Source organism: Ictalurus punctatus, chromosome 8 (genome assembly GCF_001660625.3).
Source record: "Ictalurus punctatus breed USDA103 chromosome 8, Coco_2.0, whole genome shotgun sequence".
NCBI classification, from domain to species: Eukaryota; Metazoa; Chordata; class Actinopteri; order Siluriformes; family Ictaluridae; genus Ictalurus; species Ictalurus punctatus.
Window position 1 is genome coordinate 13,188,955 of NC_030423.2, and position 14,297 is coordinate 13,203,251.

Consider the following 14,297-nt stretch of genomic DNA (forward strand, 5'->3'; position numbering starts at 1 on the left):
TTGTTCCCAGGCAGTAATAGTAATAGTGTTATTGCTTGTACTGCAAAAGTATAGACAGTTATTAATCCCCTCAAACTTTGCTTTTGTGACTAGGACACAATTTTTTTCCCACACAAGTATCAAAAGTAGACAGAGAGTCATTTACTTGTTCATTTATATATTGAGGAAAATGATCCAACATTACATCTCTGTGAGTGGCAAAAGTGTGTGTGTTTTCAAAGTCAGGTGTTTTCACTCAATGGGATGACAATCAGGTGTGAGCGAGTGTCCTGTACTATTTAAAGAACAGGGACCTATCAAAGTCTGATCTTCAATACATGTTTGTGGAAGTGTATCATGGCATGAATGAAGGAGATTTCTGAGGACGTCAGAAAAAGATTTGATGCTCATCAGATGAGAAAAGTTTACAAAACCATCTCTAAAGAGTTTGGACTCCATCAATCCACAGTCAGACAGACTGTGTATAATTGGATGAAATTCAAGACCATTGTTACCCTCTCTAGGAGTGATCGACCAACAAAGCTCACTCAAAGAGCAAGACGTGTACTAGTCCCTCTGTATTTTGCTAAACATCACATGGACAAGCTAGAAGGCTATTGGAAAAATATTTTGTGGATGGATGAGACCAAACTAGAATTTTTTTTGGTTATGTTTGGAGAAAGGAAAACACTGCATTCCAGCATAAGAACCTTATTCCATCTGTGAAACATGCTGTTGGTAGTATCACGGTTTGGGCCTTTGGGTTTTGCTGCATCTCAGCCAGGACAGCTTGCCATCATTGATGGAAGATTGAATTCTGAATTATACCATCAAGTTATAAAGGAAAATGTCAGGACATCTGTCTATGATCTGAATCACAAGAAAAGTGGGTCATGCAGGAAGACAATGACCCTAAGCACACATGCCGTTCAACCAAAGAATGGCTAAAAAAAATACAGTTAATGTTTTGGACTGAACAAGTCAAGGTCCTGACCTTAATCCAATAGAAATGATGTGGAAGGACCCGAAGCAAGCAGTTCATTGAGGGAACTGACCAACATCCAAAAGTTGAAGCTGTTCTGTACTGAGAAATGGCCAATGTGCAATGTGCAGGACTTATCAACAGCTACGGGAAATTTTTAGTTGCAGTTACTGAAGACAATGGTTCAGATAGTTTTTCCACTCACAGATATCATTTTCCTCAAAAAAAAAGAAGAAAAAAAAAGACCAAGTATACTATTTTTGTCTTGGTTCTCTTTGTCTACTTTTAGGAAAATTAAATGATGTTTTAGGTCATACACTTAGCAAAAAAAGAAACGTCCTCTCACATTTAACTGCTTTTCTTTCCAGCAAATTCCTTAACATGTGTGAAGAGTTGTATTAACATAAAAACTTGCAACAACTGAGACATGAACTGAATAATTTTCACAGACATTTGACGAACAGAAAATGAATAATGAGGCACTGAACAAATGGGGGTCAATATCAAAAGTAACAGTCAGTATGTGGTGTGTCCATCAGCTGCTTTAAGTACTACAGTGCATCTCATTCTCATGGACTGCACCAGATTTGTCAGTTCTTGCTGTGAGATGTTACCCCACTCTTCCAGCAAGGCATTTGCAAGTTCTTGATCACGTCTTGGTTACATGATTACATGTAATTTCCCATTGTAAAGACAATCGGTTGTCCTTCCTGTCTCCCTGTATCACCGTCTTAGGTGTGCTACATTACAGACATTGAACTTTATTGCTCTGGCCACATCTGCAGTCCTCATGCCTCCCTGCAGCAGGCCTATAGCATGTTCACGCAGGTGATCAGGCACCCTAGGCATTTTTCTTCTGGTGTTTTTCAGAGTCAGTAGAAAAGTCTCTTAGTGTCCTAAGTTATTATAACTGTGACCTTAATCGCCTACCGCCTGTAAACTGTTCATGTCTTAAGGACTGTTCCACAGGTGCATGTGCAATAATTGTTTATTTTCCATTGAACAAGCATGGAAAACATTGTTTAAACCATTTCCAATATAGATCTGTAAAGCTTATTTAGATTTTACAAAATTATCTTTAAAATACACTCTCCTGAAAAAGGGACGTTTCTTTCTTTTTTTTTTTTTGCTGAGTATATTTATGCAGATATATAGAGAATCCAAACTTTCAAGCACCACAGTATTTTCATTTAGAAAATGGGCAAATTTGTGTTGTTTTGTTCATATAAAGTTAGAAAAAACATCATATTCGCAATTTTTCCTGTTTTTTCACCCTGACATTATGTGAATGAAAAGACACAAATTTACCAGTTTTCACAATGAAAATAGGTAAATTTCAAAATAGCAATCAATGTCCTGGTCACAAAAGCAAAGTTTAAGGGGATTAATAGCTATTGTCTATACTTTATACTTTTGAGGCATAAGCAATTAGAAAATAACACTTACTACTGAGGAACAAAAATTGTTCTACACAGTGTTTTTTATATATATATATATATATATATATATATATATATATATATATATATATATATATATATATATATATATATATATATATATATATATAAATTTATATTGGTTAAGGTTGCCCACCCCAGCTTTCATATTTCTCTGGAGGCAGTTATGTAAACAGGTGGTGTTGTGTGTGCCAGAAGCTGGTCATGGTCATGTTTGTTTGGGCTCAGGGTTAAGCCTAAATTTCTGAGAACATTAGCATGTGAGACTGTGTGCGAATGAACGTGCTTCAGACTAGCCATGGTTCGAGTAAACAAAACTGATGCTATGTCTCTCTCTTCTAGAAGGGACTCATGCTCAGACGAATTTTCATAAATGTCTTCAAGGTGTTATTCTTGACCTTCAATATAAATTCAAGGTGTTATTCGTGACATTTTAAATATAAATTTAAGTTTCTCCCAGAGATGCACATTGCACACAGCTTGTGAACTATGTTTAAGGCAAAATGGAATTAATTCTCAATGATCTTGTTATGCTGTTTCATGTGATGAAGGCACTCAGTATATGACAGATACAAATTGCATGAATTTGAGACATGTGAGCCATATGAATAGGTGAAGTGACTATGAGTGGTTTAATGGTTTTCAATTGATGTGTCATGTGATAATAAATACACATGACACACAAGTACAGTCATGTGTTTTGACTGGTTTTGATCTGGAAGGGTTTTTAGTTTGGCATTAAAAAGGTCTATGTAGAACCCCACAGCATAGTGTTGTTCTAACAGAGCAGGATCCACATTAACTAGCCAAAGAGCCGTTGAGAAAATATTTTCCCTAAGAGTGTAATAAATGAGAAGAACCTGTTGGACAAAGACTTTCCACATAGACAAGTTTACTGATACAAACATTTTCTCAGGGGTTCTTTGGAAGGTTAATGATTCTATGTTTCTACAGGAGTTTCACTTTTGTTGAACCTTTTGTGAAACCCATAGCTGTAGACTTCACCATGAAATCGTTATGGAAACACCCAAAACCTTTAGTGTGCTAGATACTGTAGAACCTTTTTATAGGAGTGTAGAGATGAAATCTCTCTTGCTGTAAATATTCACTTTAAAAAACTGTCAGTGCTTCAGTTCTTAACCTCAGTGAGTCCCACATTAGAAATCTGATAGTACTCATGTGATCCCACTTCCTCTAAAATGTACAGAGCAGAAGATGTTTTTGTGTGAATTTTGAAATAAACATGTTACTGCCCAGCATATGACCTTTCTATGCCCTTCTGTTTACAGTTTTTAAAAATACATGCTTACTGTATTTTTGCTGTATCTCCCCATGTATTGTTAAACCTATGGGCACTGCCATATAGCAACTTATAAACCACAATAATACATCAGACCTTTGAAATGTTTATAGACTGTGATGGTAACTTATAGACTGTGGTTATAAATACTGTAAGAGTTTGAATATGGTATAGTATATAGGTTAGTCTAACAACTGTTCATGACGATTACAATTATTCATTCTTTTTCAGTACACTGCAAAAAAAAGTCATCTTCGCAAGTGAAAATATCTTGAATATAGTACAATTTATCTAGCATTTCTAATGATAAGATTACAATAAACCAAATATAAGAACATTAAACCCTTTTAAAATTTTTTTTAGACATTATTACAGCAGAAAATTCAGCATAACCAGGATAACTGTTCTACGGTTGGATATCAGAGGCCTTGGTTAAGGTTGCTTTTTACCCAAGCTTTCATATTGCTCTGGAGGCAGTTATGTAAACAGGTAGTGTAATGTGTTTAAGAAAACAATATTACTCATTTCAAGCTTGTAGTTTTCTTATTCTATTGGCAGATAATTTTGCTCTTTCTAGATGAATGCTTAAAATGAGTAACATTATCTGCTAATAGATCAAGACTATTTCAAGCTTGAAATGAGTACAGATGGCTTGAAATAGATTTAATGATCTCATATTTGGTTTTTTTGTGATCTTATAATATGAAATACAAAATACATTTGACTAAATTCCAGGTATTTCCACTCACTAAGATGTCCGTTTTTTAAATATTTTTTATTTATTTATTTTTTTTGCAGTGTAAGTGCTTTATCCTGGTCAGAGTCATGATGGCTCTGGATTTGCATAAAGCAGGAATACACCCTGGGTGGGCTGCCATTCCAGCACAGGGCACCTTGCGGACCAACATTCATGCACTCATTCACTCCTATGTGCAATTTAGAGTCACCAATTCACCTACTGGTGTGGGATTTTCTTTTTTGTACAGTGGGAGGAAACCCACACGGAAACTGTGCATAAAGTGTAACCCAAGCTCAGGTTAAAACAGAGGACCGAGGCGGCATTATGCCACCCACACCCACTATAAGAATACACCCACTTATGTACTTTTCATGACAACACATATCCTTATCATATCAGAAATTGTTTTGGCACTCTAACCCTACCAGACATAAATGAAATCTCTTCAAACAAGTTTCAAACATGCCACGTGTTTTTATTTTGATGCCAGTGTAGAGTTACTTCCTTCTCTCTCAAGTGTAGAGGAGACAAAATGTACCGAACACTAGCTCTGTTGTTTTGAACACTGAAACAGGAATCAGCAGATGATGCCATGCCTCCTAGTCTAGACTGAGCATGCCATCAATTATCCCTGAATGTCTGTGCTTAATTGCAAATTTGATAAGTGTCAAATACAGAAAACAAGCATACTTAAACCAAAAGACTAACTTTCCTTTCAGTCTGTTTGGGGGAATTCACAGCCACATAAGCACTCCCAAAATCTGGAAGACTGAATCTGTGAGAAATGGGTGAAAACTCTCTGATCAGCATGAATGACTCCTGGAACTGTCACTTGGTTACTTGTGGTTAGGAGTTGGCTTGGGCACACGCTTCACTTCTGTAACTGCAGAAGTGCAGTTACGGTCACATATCGCTACCTTACAGCAAGATTTGCATCTAACTTTTGTGTGGAATCAGCGTCCATAAGAGACCACACACACACACGCACAAACATGCATGCAAACCCTTGCACACACATACAATGTCCTCAGTCTGGCTGTTTGACAAGGATGAAACAGTACACTCCTATTCTGTGTATGCATTATAAGAAATGAACTTGTACCCACATCCCCTTGCCCACACCCACCAGAATGTAATCAAAGGGAAGGTTCTGTGTACACCACACATTCAGTCTGTGAGACACAAACATGCTGCTTTGCACATCTATAACGTCATATGGATCATCACACAACTAATGTTCAGTGTTAGTCTGTGGTTCAGATTTGGATTTAGACCTGATTATGATACAAATGTTAAGATTAAGATTAAAATAGTTATGCATATCATTAAGAAAACAAAAGATTCTGTACAAATCCCTACAGAAACACCAGTGCCTTTATCATGAGCATATGGCTTGTTTTTTTTCCCTTTTAAAGTTCAAGCATGAGGGATTTCTGTTGATTCTACAATCTGAACACGCTCACACACTTATGTCAGGATTTGGCAGTGAACTTGGATTCATTGTGTGTCCTCTTGAATGAGTCGGAAGTATCGAAGAGAACAAAATGTTCCAGACACTGAAAACAGAAACTAGGTCACGCTGCTTTTATGAAGTCTTTTGTCTCCCCCATTCGGACTCATGAAACACTGCAGCCGCATGCTGACACTCAGAAAAAAAAAAAATCAATTCATTCAATTATATAAACATTATGCAGGAGGAGTCAAGGAAAATTGGGTACATAATTGAATTAGGTTTACAATGGTGATGTTGAATGAAATAAACAATACGGTATTATGCTACAGTCTGAATGAATGATTGCAGAAAAACCGAAAGCAGAAAAAATTGTATGCTGTATCGTCATTTATTATTTCAGTGAAATAAGATCACCCTCCATATACAATTTATAAAGTTCAAAATTATATTATATTACTACACACACACACACACACACACACACACACACACACACACTTAGACCAAGCCGTAACTCAACAAAGGCTACACCCACTACACACTAAACACTGAACCCATTCTAAAAATCACCACATGATGGAGACAAATAACAATTTCTATTAATTAAATCAATTGAATCCATCTTATTCTTATGCAGACCTGTTCATCTCCTAAAGGAAATGTCACTGAATGTAATCTTCAGTGGCATCCAGGATTTATGTTGTAATGAAATTTTGACGACATTTTTATTTAAACTTCTTCCATTGACTTTCGTATTTTCACTTGGTGAAAACAGTTTCCTCCATTACCCACACTCTGCTCAAACAAATCAGCTTCCAAAGCGTCACCTGTCACTGCCGTTGTGCTCGTCATCACATAGTTCAACAACTAGCTGAACTGAATCTCTGCTGTGACACAGCACAACTGCATTGTATAGCTGCATTTCATTTCATACTGGAACTTTGGGTCCATTGAGCACCAATGGAAAATGGTGAAGAGAATAAATAAATATCTTGCTCTTGTTTTAGGAGCTAAACCTAAATGTGTTATCTCCTATGGTTTTTGTTGTTGAAATTGTTTCTCATATTAAATGATTCTCCTATTAAATGTGCTAACAATGTCTCATCACAGCATGCAACTGCTAATTTCTCATGGCAATAATGAAAATGAAGTATTAACTAACAAATTATCACCAGAATTGCAAAGCAGAACACAGATTATTTATTTATTTATTTATTTATTTATTTATTTAAGCATGTTTAACATTTTTCAGGATATTTTAATTTAACTTTGGAAGAAATGCGTATGTTTCTGAGAGCATATCTTAACACCTTTAACTTCCAGGAGCCAGACTTACATTTCAAACTCCTGTAATTACATACTTTTCATTCTCTTAGTTTTATTGTAGTGAATAAATAGAAGTTTCCAGATAATATGCTATAACATAATACTGAATAAAAAACAGTACTTTGAAAGTTTAATGTACTGCAGTACTTTCTCACTATCAGTAACACAAACTGTATGTATTGTTCCATCAGATTATTATAAACATGCCATACTGTATATGAACAAATAATTTTTAAAAGCTAGACAAAGAAAGTGTGCGCAAAGCAGCTTTCTCATGTTGGATTTAAAAGTAGCATTAAAGTAGCACCAGTTATAACGGTTCAGTGAGCTTTTGACATTTCATTTCTTGTTAGTGCTCCAGTGCCTCACATTTAAAACCCAATATGCAGAAAGCAGCTTTGCCCACACTTAACTCTGTCGAGCTACTAAACATGATTTGATCATATACAGCAGTAAGACATGTTGGGATTAAATGAGCACCAGTTATAATGCTTCAGTGAACATTTAACTTTTTTAACTGTTAACTGCTTCAACGCCTCGAGTTCACACACATCAAAAGTGAAAACAAAAACACAAGGGAATCACCAGGCTGTGTTTTAGATATAACAGCAAAACACTTAGCTGCTATTACTGAACGTGCAAACATAAGGGGCATTATAATGTTGTGATTTGCCCTCAGTAGAGATATAATCGAATACGAATACATTATTCAGAATGAAAAGATAATGTCTTCTAACAGATACAATATAGATACAAATAGGAGGTGCACAAATTTTTCTGGGAAACTGCACTACTTTTTTTTTTCTTTTTAAATTTTTTTTTGAAAGCTTGGCAGAAAGGTTCACAGGGCATCTGTTTGAGAATAGAGTTGTGCATTGGGATCGTAACAAAAGTCAAGTGAGTGGGAGGTTTATCTTTCATGAGGGTGTGAACAAACACAGATATAAAACTTGCCGAACAAAGAAAGACCTCTTTCGTTAACCTGAACATGATACGTTTAGAGCATTTCTTCATTCATCATTAGTAATATCCTTGTCAGGGTCATGGTGATTTAAGCTACTTGCTTCTTTAGATTTTGGGAAAATAGAGCCAACGAAATTGAGAAACTTAGAAAATAAATTTAGAAATGAGAAAATATCAGGTACAAAAAAAAAAATCCCACCCACATATCTAGTTGAGTTATGAGCTCAAGTGATGTAGCTGAGGTTGAGGAACTTTCAGAGACAGAATTTACTGACAGTGCTGGCATTTATGCCTTTTTATTTGTTTATTTAAATGATAAACAAACAAAGCGTTCTGGTTTAGGCCATGCTCACTTCATGTTTAAATCTGAATACAGATACAGATATTTGAAGCAGTACACAGATACAGATACAAATAGAGGTATTGCATTACATCCCTAGCCTCCAGGAGTGCTGAAAATGTGAACATGACCAAAATGTACATCTCAATATGCAGTAGCTTCTACTAGCAAATAAATAACATGGCGATTTTTCAGTGGGTGACCTGTTTCTGCAGTGGCTAGTGATGCAGATAGTGATTGAACATGAGGGTGTGACAACAGGACAAAGGGCTCCCAGTGTTGCAGAGCGAGACAAAGTTTGTACTATTTTCACCCATACAAGCACTGGCTAATGTATTCATTAATCTGATGTTGTTTACAATTTTGCAATCAGATTTTCCACCGACTCTGTACTCATTGTACTGAAAATGCACATTAGGTAAAGTTAGAGGATTAATGTCTTTCTACACTACAGAAATACAAAGTGGTGCAAGTTGTTTTTTCCACCAATATTCTCAAGTTTCTTTCAAGATTCATTCAAAACCCTAAACCTTAGAAAAGTATATATACCCTTAATGGATTGAATGGCTCCAAACTACAATCTTTTTAAGGATTAAGAACCTTTTGCAAAGAACCTGCAGGTGTGTTTATAATAATTGTGTTGTGAGAACACAGTTTATCAGTAATAAGAGATATTCAAATATTCATATTCATATTTTTGTCCTGTATATATCACAAAATATAAGATATGTAAGTAATAAAACACAATGGGCATGTTGTTATAGGGAAATAATCAACAGTGGGACAGCCGACATGAAGCAGAGCTACCGTTACCACCCCAGAGCGATTCTGACTGTTTTATGCCATTTATACCACAACAACTTGCCAATGATTACATTTTTTTGTTTATTAATGACTGGAACATAATTATTTTTAACCATTTACAGTTACATTTAATATTGTGGACTGTCTAGTTCCTGTTATTGCTTACATTATAGGAGCTATCACCAGCCCACAGTTTATCATGATGGAAGACCTACTGACAGTTACAAAGTGCTGACACCTGCACTGTTTACCATAAATGTTAAATACATGTCTCCTTACAGTAAACTTCACCATATCAAAGAGTAAAGGATTTTCTTTGTTAAATAACAAGACTTTAAAAAATCTGTTTACTATTAACATTAAATATGTACGCTATATTAATACATGTTAATATCGATATAATGAATATATTAATACACATTTTAAACATTTATACTGAAGTGCAGCAGGTTGAGGTTATTATTATATAGTATTTTTGTAACAACAGATTTGTTTAAAAGCAATTAAGTACTAAATTGTTATACTGTTAACATGTTTTGGAGGCGTTTGAGTTCTCTGTCACTGTTTGATTTTCATATATGACACTTTTCTGTCAGTTCAGTGTGACCTTCCTACCATGCACTTGTCAGTTTGAGTAGCTGTGGATTTACACTAGGCTTACTTGCTCTATTTTTACTTCATGCACTTGATACTCGGCACTGCAGAAAATTAATGAGTTCCAGTTTCATCTATTAGAAAATCTTCAGCTGTTTCATGTCCTACACGATGGCAAAGCAATTGATTGCTAATTTGAGCTCTGACCGACATTAATCCTTCAGCAAATTGGAAGCCCAGGGGCACTAATTCAACACAAAGGCAGTGGCTATTTGCATCTCCAAACAGAACCTGCAGTGATCTATGGTGCCCATCACCCCCCCCCCCCCCCCCCCCCCCCCCCCGAGGACACAGTGAACGAAATTAAGCAGCGAAATCAATAGTGCCTTTATTGATAGGTTTTGTAAAACAAATCAGACATTTAACTGTTATCACAGGGAGGAGAAAATATAACTCTCCAACAACCTGGTTATGCTTTCAGAAAGGACGATGGAAGAGGTGAAAAAAAGAGGAAGAGGTCTGTCAAATTACAGAGTTCCCTGTTGTAGCGTTCTATTTGCTGAGCTGAAAAGTGTCTGAAATCAGGTTTGTGCAGCAGAAAGGGCTAGTCTTCCCTTTGAGGCAGTAATGTCTTCCAGGGAACATTAAGCCATCACATTGGCGGCAGAGGCACACTGCTTTGTTGAGAAAGCACACTGCGTGGGCTGGTGATTTGGCCTTGGCTTAACAAGGGAGAAAAGTGGGCCCACAGCTCTTGGCTTTTAGCTGCTGACAACAGCCTCACGTAAATGGAGGCTCTCTTGTCCAGTTTGCAAACAGTGCAATGTTCATCAGGCAGATAATGTCTCCTTTCCCCTCTAGCTTGCTCTACAGGCTCTTTCCTTACCTCTGCCACCCAATCATTGCTCAGTGTATTCCCATCACTAACACGCTGGAGATTGGACAGAAAGCTATGGAGGACATGTTGTACCAGGATAGATCAATATGCAGGATTCCATGCACAAAGCTAAGTAGACAGGAAAGACTCCTAGAAAGCAGAGCATGACCTTTGAGAATACAACCTGGAACATCTCCTAAGTCTGCCAAGTTAATGCTGACAACCCACTGCACCTACACTCATGGATCATTTATTTTCCCGGACAGTACCAATTGGAGAAAAGGGGTTGTACTTGTAAACAAAGTCAGGTCCATCAATTCCAAAACCCCTTGGGTCACCCTGATGAGTTCTCTCCATTCTGCCTTCTCCACTTGCTTTCACATCTCTGGTATCATGGTCTATCAGTGGCTAACCAAAGGTTATTCAAAGAACACCAAGGATGTCTCCTTGGATTCCCATCTTGTTTAAAATCACTTTTCCAGAGTGCTCTTCAGTGTCTTGCATTAGCTAGCTTTCAATTATAGCCAATGGCTCATCTACATACTGCACAGGGCAGGATCTGCTCTCTCAGCCCTTGCTGTTACACAGCGGCCCTGACAGGAAATCCATACATGTCTTCTGTAGCCATTTAACTCCCACTTCTCTATTTGCAGCGTGAACTTGCGTGTCATTTCTTTTGTGAAAACCATGATAAATAATTTAAAGGAGAAAGCCTTATCTAGTGGCAAGGTAACTGTCAAAACATTCAAAAACACAACCATAGGTGCTGGATCGATTTCTAAATCTGCCATTGGGCAACCAGCCTAACATTTTCATACTGTTTGTCTTGTGCAAGCCCCATTTGTGGCCAAATGCACTCAGCTTATTATGGCGTGCCTCCATATTTCTGACGACTGGTGTGGCCTTTTGAAATCAGGCATTTCAAGTCAGAGACACTTTTTTTAATGCCTACACATGCATTTAATGGTCAACAGGGGGCAATGTGACCTACTAAATCAGGTACTGGGGTGTCTTTTTGTCCTCCAACTGGCGTAGTTGTCTTGTTCGAAGGAAAAAAGACCGCATTGCATTTAGGGCAATTGAGTAGCAACAGCAGGATGAAATGCCTGTGGATTTACAGCAGTCTTTGGCAGTCTGTATTGTATGCCTCAATTTTGTTTGGACAACCTGTTCTCCATGTATAATTAAGGCTGATACAATTACTATTCTTTATGTTTGTAGTCATGCATAAATATAAACTGGGGCAGGCTTTGCGTTTAGAGAGTATTTGTGCAAACTGTCTGCATTAATACCAGTTTGTAATGAATAGCTCTCATTGCTCACTTCAAGGACAATCAAATTTATATTCGTGCTTATTTTTACTCCCTTTTTCTGTGTGCTTGATTTGGCAGATAATTAGCACTATGAAGACTTCTGGTGGGCTACTCTTCACTAATTCTTGCACTAAATTATCAGCCCAAGCAAAGGAGGATTTAACAGATTTTCACTTGTCATTATGCAGAGCAATAATATTTCTCCTCCAAGCAACCAAAACTGTATCGGAGAAATTTACTTTTAGATTTGAGTTATATTTTTTGGTAGTTCAATACACAGTAATTTAATTGCAAAAGATAACCATTTAAACAATTTAGGCACTGATTTTTCAGATATTTAAATATCTCTCAAAGGAATTCATATAAAGTGTGTGTGTGTGTGTGAGTGTGTTTGGTCAGGTTTTTATATCTTAATGGGGACACAATGTTCCCACAAAGATAGGAATATTTCTCCTTGTAATATATATATATACATACATATATATATATATATATATATATATATATATATATATATATATATATATATATATATATATATATATATATATATATATATATATATATATATATAAAGGTTTCCTTTTAGCTACTCAGCTCAGCTTAAGGTTAGGCTGGGTGGGCTTAGGTGCATGCATAGCATTAATTAGCTGCATTAATAACTATATCAATGAAATGTCCTCACAAGGATAGCAAGACAAACTTGTGTGTGTGTGTGTGTGTGTGTGTGTGTGTGTGTGTGTGTGTGTGTGCTTCTTACCTTTAGGTTGGTCAACAGTCACACTAAAAGACACTTCCTACCGAGATATTACATTCTCCCTTGCGATGGGGAGAGTACAAAGGAGCTCCATTTGAGTTTCTGAGAGTCAAGTTGCAATTAGCGTCTGGTTTTTGCATGCAAATTGAATTACTTGTTTCTGTGGGACCTTAAGACCTCACAGACAGAGGCTATTCTCCGCTTGTCCCTGAAGCAATGTGGGTCTGGCAGCATTAACATTTGATAAGAGGGATCGTTTTACAAGTCCCAGCTGCCTGTGAGATGCAGACGGTGACCTTTCAAACCACTGTAAATCTCAGACCTTTAAGACGTACACTGTTCTTGTCTAGGCCATCAGAAAGTTTCCTTTATTCTACCACCAAAAGCAAAAAGGTTTTTTTTTTTTGCTTTTGTTTTGCTTTGTTTCGATAAGTCTCACCATAATAGGATTATTTCCTGGACAAATCCACAGAAACTCCTGCTGCAAAAAATATTACTAATGTGCTATTATTTCTGGTATGATAAATTTGTAGTGATACATTATTAGGTTACATCTTGCGACAGCATTTGTTTGCCTTTGTACTGTTGCCATGGAATCTGTCTCTTGTCAAGAAGAGGGCTCACCTAGTAGATCATATAAGGAACATTAGGAAGCTCATTGTGGTGATTGATTTTCATAACTGGCCAGTTGTAGATCATCCTCCAGCAAATCCTGTTTAATCTAATTGGAGTACATTGTAAAACACTCAGCTCAGACAGACAGACAGACAGAGAGAGAGAGAGAGAGAGAGAGAGAGAGAATTTTTGTTTTCACAAGCACTTTAATAAAAAAACTTATTTAAAAAAATTTCAAACACACTACATGATTTTAACTACCTTAATTTGTGTATAAAAAACAACTCATGATTAAGTTCAGAACACATACCGACATCATAACACCATTCAATCTTAAAGACATTGATTGCATTCATCAGTTTGCAATAATTGATATCGACAACAATTCTTGATTTGAACATATTCTTAAAAACAGATACAATGTGCTGTTAATTTCTTTGTACTATTTTGTTTCTTCTGGAAATGTAAATCGCAAGTTTGGCCTGACAAACAATAAAGTTTATTAATTGACACTTATATTTCTGTAGTCTACTATACTTAAAACCCAGTATAAAACCTTACTTTGTAAAAAAAAAAAAATCCCTAATAAAGAAAATAAAAAGTCTAGGAGATCAAAGAGTAAAGAAAGTCTGTCACAATTCATAAATCAATGGAATATTGTTTCTCTCTCTGAACAGAAAGGACAATTATTGTTTATAGTGGGATTAATTTTTATCACAAAAGTGTTAACAGCTATGGCACCATGCAAAATTCTCCACTGACGATCACTTGCCCTTTTACTCAGTGGTGGTTTGT

General features: G+C 36.4%; 1 long non-coding RNA gene across 3 annotated transcripts in view; it reads right to left on the reverse strand.

Annotated features, from left to right (window-relative positions):
* Positions 1–13,228, reverse strand: part of LOC124628422 (uncharacterized) — a 71,493-nt gene extending 58,265 nt beyond the window's left edge. For all 3 annotated transcript variants that reach the window (XR_008396837.1, XR_008396836.1, XR_006982943.2), the window contains exon 1: positions 12,891–13,228. This is a non-coding gene — a long non-coding RNA (uncharacterized LOC124628422). The remainder of the gene's footprint in view (positions 1–12,890) is intronic.
* Between the last annotated feature and the right edge of the window lie 1,069 nt (positions 13,229–14,297).